This window comes from Neophocaena asiaeorientalis, unplaced genomic scaffold (assembly GCF_003031525.2).
Source record: "Neophocaena asiaeorientalis asiaeorientalis breed wild unplaced genomic scaffold, Neophocaena_asiaeorientalis_V1.1 scaffold828, whole genome shotgun sequence".
In the NCBI taxonomy this organism is placed as follows: domain Eukaryota; kingdom Metazoa; phylum Chordata; class Mammalia; order Artiodactyla; family Phocoenidae; genus Neophocaena; species Neophocaena asiaeorientalis.
This window is the reverse complement of record NW_020175443.1, coordinates 1264602-1273602: the sequence shown is the minus strand read 5'-3', so window position 1 is coordinate 1273602 and position 9001 is coordinate 1264602.

Below are 9001 nucleotides of genomic sequence, written 5' to 3'. Positions count from 1 at the left end.
GCTGGCATACCCTGGCCTTTTAAATTTAGGTGTGCCTTTTCTAAGTTGACAAGAGCCCATGCACAGGGACTTCCCTGGTGGCGCAGTGGTTAAGAATCCGCCTGCCAGTGCAGGGGACACACGTTCGAGCCCTGGTCCGGGAAGATCCCACATGCTGTGGAGCAACTAAGCCCCTGCGCCACAACTACTGAGCCTGTGCTCTAGAGCCCGTGAGCCATAACTACTGCACCCATGTGCCGCAACTACTGAAGCCCGTGTGCCTAGAGCCCATGCTCTGCAACAAAAGAAGCCACTGCAACGAGAAGCCCACGCACCACAACGAAGAGTAGCCCCCGCCTGCTGCAACTAGAGAGAGCCCGTGTGCAGCAACGAAGACCCAACCAAAAATAAATAAATAAATACATTTATTTAAAAAAAAAAAAAAGCCCATGCACAGGTGCTCACTGGGCAATAACACAGGAGGGGCTGTGGGAGACCCTCTGACTCTCCAGCCCCTTTGGAGTCGACTTTCTGCTTCCCAGCCTCTTGGTTTTCCTGGAGTCGTGTTCTTAACTCTGCCTTAAATTTTTATTTAATTGAAGTGAAATTCACATAATATAAAGTTGACCATTTAAAAGTGAATAGTGGGACTTCCCTGGCAGTCCAGTGATTAAGACTCTGCGCTCCCACTGCAGGGAGCACAGGGTTCAATTCCTGGTTGGGGCATGATTGCGCAGCACGGCCAAAAAAAAAAAGAGTGAATAGCTACCTCAGTGGCATGTAGTACATTCACAGTGTTGTGCAACCATCACCTCTTTCTAGTTCCCAACACATTTTCATCACCCCAAGAGGAAACCTTATACCCCTTAGCTGTCACTTCCCACTCCCCTCCCCCAACCCCTGGCAGTCACCAATCTGTCTTTATGGATTTCAGTATTCCGGACATTTCCTGTAAATGGAATCATCTAATATGTGACTTTTGGTGTCTGGCCTTCTCACTCAGCATGATGTTTTTTGAAGTGCATCCAGGTGGGAGTGTGTGTCAGTACTTCATTCTTTTTATGGCTGAATCATATCCCATTGTATGGACATAACCTCTTTTTTTATCCATTATCCGTTGATGGACATTTGGGTTGTTCCCACATTTTGCCTGTTAAACTCTGCCTTCTTGACTGTGGGGATGCCCAGCAGTTGTGTTTAATGCCACACTGTCCCCCTTCTCTTCCTTACACACTTGTCTGTGGACAGGGTGAACTGGCGCCAGCTGGTCACACCCCATCACCCATTGAATGGCCACCAGCTGGCCCTTGGACAGAGCAAGCTTTGATGGCCTTTTCTCCCCTTGGAGCTGCAGGAGGTTTGTTTTTTCATATCAAGATAAATGCTCAGAGTTTCCTTAGCGTGTCCCCAAGAACAAGAAGAGGAAGAAAGCAAGTCGTCCCAGCACCTGTCCCAGGTCATTTCCTCCAGACCAGTAATCGGCATCCCTGCAAGTGAGTCCTGCCTCTGTGTCCCAATTTGTAGACAGCCCCATGAGGACCCTGGCTTGTTCCCCCATCTTCTTCCAGCTGCATTCTCTGTTGATCAAAGCTTCTGAGCTTTGTCTGCAGCTGGCACCCAGAGCAGGCGCAGCCCATCCTACTTCCTCCCTCCGTGCCCTCCACCCCTCCTGCCCCCATCCTCATGCTTGTGAGGACTAAGGACTCCCCATGGCAAGTGCCGGGAAACTGGCTCAACTAGCAGAAACGGGACTCTCATCACACCCTGTGTAGTTGGGACCTGCCATGTGGTTGGCCCTGGCTTTCTGCAGGGACCAGGGACTCAGGGAAATCCCTTGGCCTTCCTGGCTGCACCAGCCACCCTCTTGCCCACTCGGCAGGACCCCACCCCCGCCTCGTGACGTCCCAGCGCAGGAACCCCAGCCACGTGAGGGAGGCGTGTCTCCTGGGTCTGCCGTTATTCCTGGGAAGGATTCTGATTGGACCTGCTCAGGACGCAGGTGCATTGCTAAACCCCGGGGTACCGCGAAGACCAGGCTGGGTTGGACCCCTCCTGGGGCAAGAAAGGGGCAGCCTGGCAAGTGGGTCTTCCAAGCCCCTCCATGTGCTGGATATCGGCCTGTGTGTTTATTCATCCTTCACGGTAACTTCACCCTCCTGTAGGTTAGCCTTGTCTTTCTTGCTGATTTATCCCCGGCACCTGGCCTGGTGCCCCCCACACACTGTTACTTATTAAATACAGGTTGAATGAGGGACTGTAGGATTGTCTCCTCTAGTGAAGACCGGCCCCTTTCTACGAGGCTGTCAGGTGCCGCTTATGTAAAATTTGTTCTGAAATGAATTCTTTAAAGGAAGCAGGAGAAATGCCTTGGCTTTTTCTTTTTCAGTTTGTTTCTCCAGGAAAGTGTTGAAATCTGCAGTGGCTAAAGAATAGGTTTTGAATTCGCTTTAGAAAAATCATCATAAAAGAAAAAGTGAGTGTCTTTAAAATCGAGGCTTCCTGAAAAAAGAGATCACGTGCTTTGGTGTATTGTGAGTGATATGATTCTGATGTCCTTGGGGAGAGGGCATGAGAAAGGCTCCAAGAGGGCCTGTTCCTACCTGGCAGCGAGGTGGGCTTGCAATTTTAGAGGTCCGGCTGCAGGTGTACTGGATATGGGATGGGGCTGCACCGGGGCCCTGAAGCCTGGGGCTTCTGCAGATGGCCATGCATCCATCCGTTCACTAATGATTTATTGAGCACCTACTACATTCTGGGGCCTGTGCTGTGCTCTGGAGACAGGCACCCTCTTGGAATTTACAGTCTGTCTGGGGAGACAACTCCACAGTTGTAAGAGTTTACAATTCTGAAAAATGCTACAGAGACGGGTACGTGGTACTCTGGGGTGGGGTCAGGGAGCAGGAACCAGACTGGGGTAAAGGAAGGTCACTGGAAGAGGTGAAGCTTGGACTGAACCTTGTTGTCTGATGGCAGTTCAGTAGGTGGAGTGTTCAGGCAGTGGGTACAGCATGTGCAAAGGCCCTGGGGTGAGAGCTCAGCTCCTCCGTGGGGCTGAGGAAGGTCAGAGAAAGTGGTGGGCTAGAGAGCTGTTGGGTGAGGCTGGGGAGGTGGGCAGGGCCTGGGGGACTGAGGTGATGACTTTGGCCTTATCCGAATGGCAACAGGAAGCCAGGCAGTGTTTTGAGCAAGAGGATGGGACCAAGCTGTGTTGTACAAGCCCCTCCGGAGGGGCTGCAATGGCAGCACAGCGGTTTTGTGGTGGCTTGGTTTTCCCCTCCCTCCTTGCCTTCCTCCCTCCCTGTTCGACTTCCAGCCACACCTGCTGTTCTCTAAACTGGTCCAGTGAGGTCCTATTTGCCCATCAGCTCATGCGGTTCTCTCAACATGGAATTTGTAGCATTTCTTTTCTGCCTTTCCGCCAGTGAAACCAACGTTGTCTTTGCAAACCTGCAGAAATACTGACCTCCGCCGCCAAGTCCTCCCCTGGCAGCCACCCCCATGAGAGCCAACCTCCCCTCTCCCGGCTCTGGGAGCCGCTGGTTTTTGTTTCTGTTGAGCCTTTGCTCCTTCCCAGCTGTGTAACCTTCCGCCAAGTTCCCCACCTCTCAGGCCTCAGTTTCCCCACGTACTGGGCGGAGACCATGATTTCTGCCTCATTAGGAGGTTTTGAGGATTCAGAGATCTGGCCCACGTGAAAGGGCCAGAACTGGGCCCGGCACCCAGAAGAGCTGCAGAAATGGGCTCGAATGTCACCACTGGGCAGACAGCACGTGCCTGGGACATCAAGACATTTTTTGCAAGAATGTGATGTTTCTGGACTTCTGTGGTGGTGCAGTGGTTAAGAATCTGCCTGCCAATGCAGGGGACATGGGTTTGATCCCTGGCCCGGGGAAGATCCCACATGCCGCGGAGCAACGAAGCCGGTGCCACAACTACTGAGCCTGAGATCTAGAGCCTGCGAGCCACAACTACTGAGCCTACGTGCCACAACTACTGAAGCCCTCACGCCTAGGTCCTGTGCTTCGCAACAAGAGAAGCCACCGCAATGAGAAGCCCGTGCACCACAACGAAGAGTAGCCCCCGCTCGCTGCAACTAGAGAAAGCCCGTGCACAGCAACAAAGACCCAACACAGCCAAAAATAAATTTATTTAAAAACAAAAAAGAATATGATGTTTCAAAATAGGCGTCGTATGTTGTCATCATGAGAAAAGTCAGAACTCCATTGGACTTCCTGATCCAGTTTAATGATTAGGTTTTCTTTTCTTTACAGAGCCATCTCAGTGTTTAGAGCTGCCATGGGACCCCTGGGGCGTTATAGGGTTGTGGGTTCTTTGTGGTCATCTCGCCCGTCCCCGAATCTCACAGAGGGTCCCCTGGGCTCAGAGAGGGTGGCCTGGGGGTGGGGGCCATCTGCACCCTCAGCTCCTGGTTATCCCACCTCAGAGTGGACGAATCAGCCCCCACCTGCCTTCCTCTCGGCCTAGGGGTTCGCCGTGGCAGAGCCTGGTCTGGGGGCCGATGGCTGGCGTGAGGCTCCTGCACAGCAGCCAGTTCCCCCCCACCTCTGCCCTTCCCTGAATAGGTGTTCAGGCCCCAGGAAGGAGGATCAGTCCGTTACCCAACTGGGCGGAGCCACTGGGTGCAGGGGAGGGCATGGAGTCCCATCCCCATGGACATACCAGGTCCCAGAAGAACTGTGGCAGGTCTTGAGTCAAATGACCCCCCAGCTGACGGTGACCTCAATGACCTCGTGGGGGCCCTGGAAGATCCTTGCTCACCCGGTGTTTATGTAACACGTGTTTCCCAACCTCCCTCAAAGTCACCCTGTGACATAAGCAGATGCGCACCTTCATCTGCCCCGGCGGCAGGAGGGATAAGTGGTCATCGGATACTTGCTATGGGCCGGGCACTGGCGTGCACTCTTCACTGAATTACACTGACCATCCAGTAAGGCAGCATTTGCTCCTGCATTTTCAAAATTGAGATACAATTCACATACCATCAAATGCATTAAAGTGTATAATTCAGTGGTTTTCAGTATATTTACAAGACTGTGCAGTCATCTAGAGTCATCTAGTTCAAAAACATTTTCATCCCCCAAAAGAAACCCCGTACCCATAAGCTACTACCCCTGTTCCCCAGATCCCCCACTCCCTGGCAACCACTAATCTACTCTCTGTCTCTATGGATTCACCTATTCTGGACATTGCCTATAAACGGAATCTTATGTGGCCTTTCGTCAATTTTTTTTTTGGCCGCGCCGTGTGGCATATGGGATCTTAGTTCCCCGACCAGGGATCAAACCCACACCCCTTGCAGTAGAAGCGTGGAGTCTTAACCACTGGATTGCCAGGGAGTCTCTATGTGGCCTTTTGTGACTAACTTCTTTCACTGAGCATGATGATTTTGAGGTTCATCCACATTGTAGCATGCATCCGTACCTCATTCCTTTCTGTGGCTGAATAAATGGATAGACCACATTTTACGATCCATTTTCTGTTGACGGGCAGTTGGGTTGCTTCTACATTCAGGCTTTTGTGAATAAATGCCGCTGTGAGCAATTGTGCACAAGTTCCTGTGTGATTATATGATTTCGGTTCTCTCGGGTGTATACTCAGGAGTGGAACTGTTTGTTGTATGACATTTCTATGTTCACCATTTGAGGAAGAGACATATTTTTTCCAAAGTGGCTGCACCCTTTTCCATTCCCACCAGCAGTGCACAAGGGATCCGACTCCTCCACGTTCTCTCCAACACTTCTTATTGTCTGTCTCTGATTATAGCTGCCCTAGTGGGGGTGAAGCGGCATCTCATAGTTTTGATGTGCATTTTCCGGATTCCTAATGATATTGATCATCTTTTCATGTACTTCTTGGCCATTTGTGTCTGGTTTGGAGAAATGTCTGTTCAAATCACTTGCCCATTTAAAACCTGGGTGGTTTTGTCTCTTTAGTACTAAGTTGTCGCACTGCAGTCTACAGAGGGGAAACTGAGCCTCAGAAAGGGGGTGTGACTGGGCCAGGAACACTGGGCCCACAAGCAGATGGAGACCAGAACCTGGGTTGATCTCTGCCCCCAGCCCCGCCGGCCTCTGCATCCAGCCCAGTGACCCCCCTGCTCCAGTGTTGGCCTGCCCCTCAGGCCATGCCGAATCCTGTCCTTGCGTTTAAAGATGGAGGGCTCCCGAGCCGGAGGGTGGGTCGGAAAGGCAAGGAAGCAGCGTTCTGAGGAACCAAGCCGGGCCTCTCTTCCCCTCCGAATCACGCGGACCTGCCTGACGTGGCCCGGGAAGAGGGGACAGCCCGGACCCTGTGGTTGGGGAGCCTATTTATACTGGCAGGGCCGTGTTGCAAGCCCTTCCTGCTGGCGAGAGGGACGTCACCGGGCGCTGACCTCACCAGAAACGCTGACGCATCTTCCCCTCACGCTTTGCTCGGATGGGGAGCGGGGCCTCCTCACCTTGGGGGCACTCCCCGCCCTCCTGCACATCACGGCCCCTCCCACCCAGCTCCGGGTTCCCCCTGCCAGTGTCCCCGCTCCCTGCTGCCCTCCAACCATGCCCTCTTCTTGCAAGCTTTTAGGGGCTGAATTGTGTCCCTCAAATTCATGTGTTGAGGTCACAACCCCCAGCACCACAGAATGTGACTGTCTTTGGAGATAGAGCCTTGAAAGAGGTAATCGAGGTCAAATGAGGCTATTGGGTGGGCCCCACTCCAACATGACTGGTGTCATTATAAGGAGAGGAGATCAGGACAGACATACACAGAGGGGTGACCATGGGAAGAGACCATGAAAAGGCGGCTGTCTACAAGCCAAGGAGAGAGGCCTTAGGATGAAACCAACCCCGCCGGCACCTTGATCTCAGACTTCTAGCTCCAGGACTGTGAGAAAATACCTTTCTGTCATTTAAGCCCCCCAGTCTGTGGCATTTGGTTATGGCAGCCCAAGCAAACTAATATATAAGTTTAAAGCCTCGTGCTCAGAGCGAGGTCTTTCAGATGTGACAGCCCTAGTTTGAATGCCCCCCTCCTCTTAAAGGTTTCTACAAAGGGCGACTGAAGGAGGGGCGACCTCAGCGTCTCTGGGTCTTGGAGGCCTCTTTAAACCGAGGAGATCTTATAGCTTCTGGACCGAGGAGTGAAAGCACCGGGCTGTCCCACGACTGTGGAGGCCGGTCAGCAAGGAGCCCCTGAGAGGGGCACGGAGCTCTCCAGCTAGACCTGGCTCTCCTGCCTGGAGCCCGGCCCTGAGCTTCTCTGAGCTTCCGTTTCCTCGTTAAAGAGAGCTGAGGCATCCCTGCCGGCCGCTTTCCCTCCCAGGGCTGTAGCAAGATGAGATCAGGGATGTGAAATGAAGCAGGATCCCGGACTGGCCGGGGTCCCAGGAAGCCGCCTCTTGGAGGTGGGCACCGAGATGAGAAATCGAGCGGAAGTGACGTTCTTGGGAGGAGAATCCGGAACTGGGGTGGCGGATTCCACTCTCAGGGGTGGCAGAATCCGCCCTCAGGGGTGGCAACGGTGTGATGAGGACCATGCTGGGCACCAGGGAGTGGGTGGGGGTGAGGAGAAGCCTCCTGGCGGTGGGGTGCCTCTGGTTTTGCCCACTGCTAGATCCTCAACACCTGGCAAAGCGGGCGGCCAAGTGAAAGTTTGTTGACTGCATAAATGAGCGATGTGGGTGTGTCTGCAGAGGGGAGGGCTGGTGGGAACGGCCTTGGTGGTGATGATGGGTGCCGGGGTGGTGATGGGTGGGAGCGTGCCTGGCCCTCCTCCTTCTGGCCACCTTGGCTTTCCTAGTCCAGGCTCCACAGGGCCTGCACAGCTCAGGCCTCCCTGGCAGCCCCCAGGGGCCCCACCCTGGCTCCTCAGCCTTTGACATCCTCCACCCCACCGAGCTCCTCAGGGTGCAGGCCAAGGACCCTCGTCCAGGTCTGCTGGATGTGCTGGGGCTGCCAGGCCCCATGGCATGCAGGCCAGGGCCAGCCCCTCCACCCCCTCATCTGCCCTCTCCTAGGCCTCAGTTTATCCTGCCCTGAAGCAGCAGGTTGGCTCGGGAGGCGCTGCCTCTGGCCCCTTCATTCATCTGTGAGAAGCAGAGGACTGACTCAAGATCACTATCTTTCAGAGAAAGTGAAACCTGGTCCCCAACGGTCGCCGCAGCAACTCCCCATCTCCTCCGGCCCCCCACCCCACCTCCCGACAGCTAGTACTTAGAATCAGACTTTCATCTTTCCTTTTGCCTTCAAAGGGCTTTTGCCTTGTATGTCCATGACTGCAGCAGCCCTGTGAGGTGGCTGGGAAATACTTTTCGAATCCTCATTTTACGGTGGGTGGGTGGGGCTCTGAGGCCCAGAGAGGTTAAGCGACTTGCCTTGGATCACACAGCATGTCAGTGGGCTTGAACCCTAATCTCCTGTTTCTCTTGCCTCAAGTGCCTGGTTCTCCCTAGAGGGCCCTGTCTATAGAAAAAGAGCCTGGCTGTGGGCAATGGGCCTGGGATGAGGAAGGCTGGTTATGTGAGGGGTGCCTGGTGGGGGAAAGGAGATGGCTGACAGCCCCACTGGAGGATGCAGGTCCTGGGGCCAGAACCACAATCTCGGGGCTGCCAGCCTGGGTCTGGCTCTGTGCCCAGAGCCCGGTGGTTTCCGCTCACAGATGTCCCAACAGCCCTGGCAGGAGGGCGGGAAGGGCACTCAAGAAGGAAGATGTCTCGCTCCCTTCAGCCCCAAACCACAGAGGCCTGTGAGGCCGATGGCTCCTGGGCTGGGACTGGGCTGTGTGCCCTCCAGGAGCCCAGCTGGTGGACTCTCCCCTCCACCCCGGGCACAGGCACCTGCAGCGAGCATGGACCCCCTTGCTCCCTGCTTGCCCCAGGAAGGCTGAGGCTGCGGTTTGCATCATCCTTGGGCGTGGGGCTGACCTCGAAGAACGAATTCGAAGAAAACAGGAGGAGGAGCAGGCATGCCACCGCACCCAGCGCCCATTGGCCGCCTGTGGAAACTTTGGTTTTTGGGGTCATGTT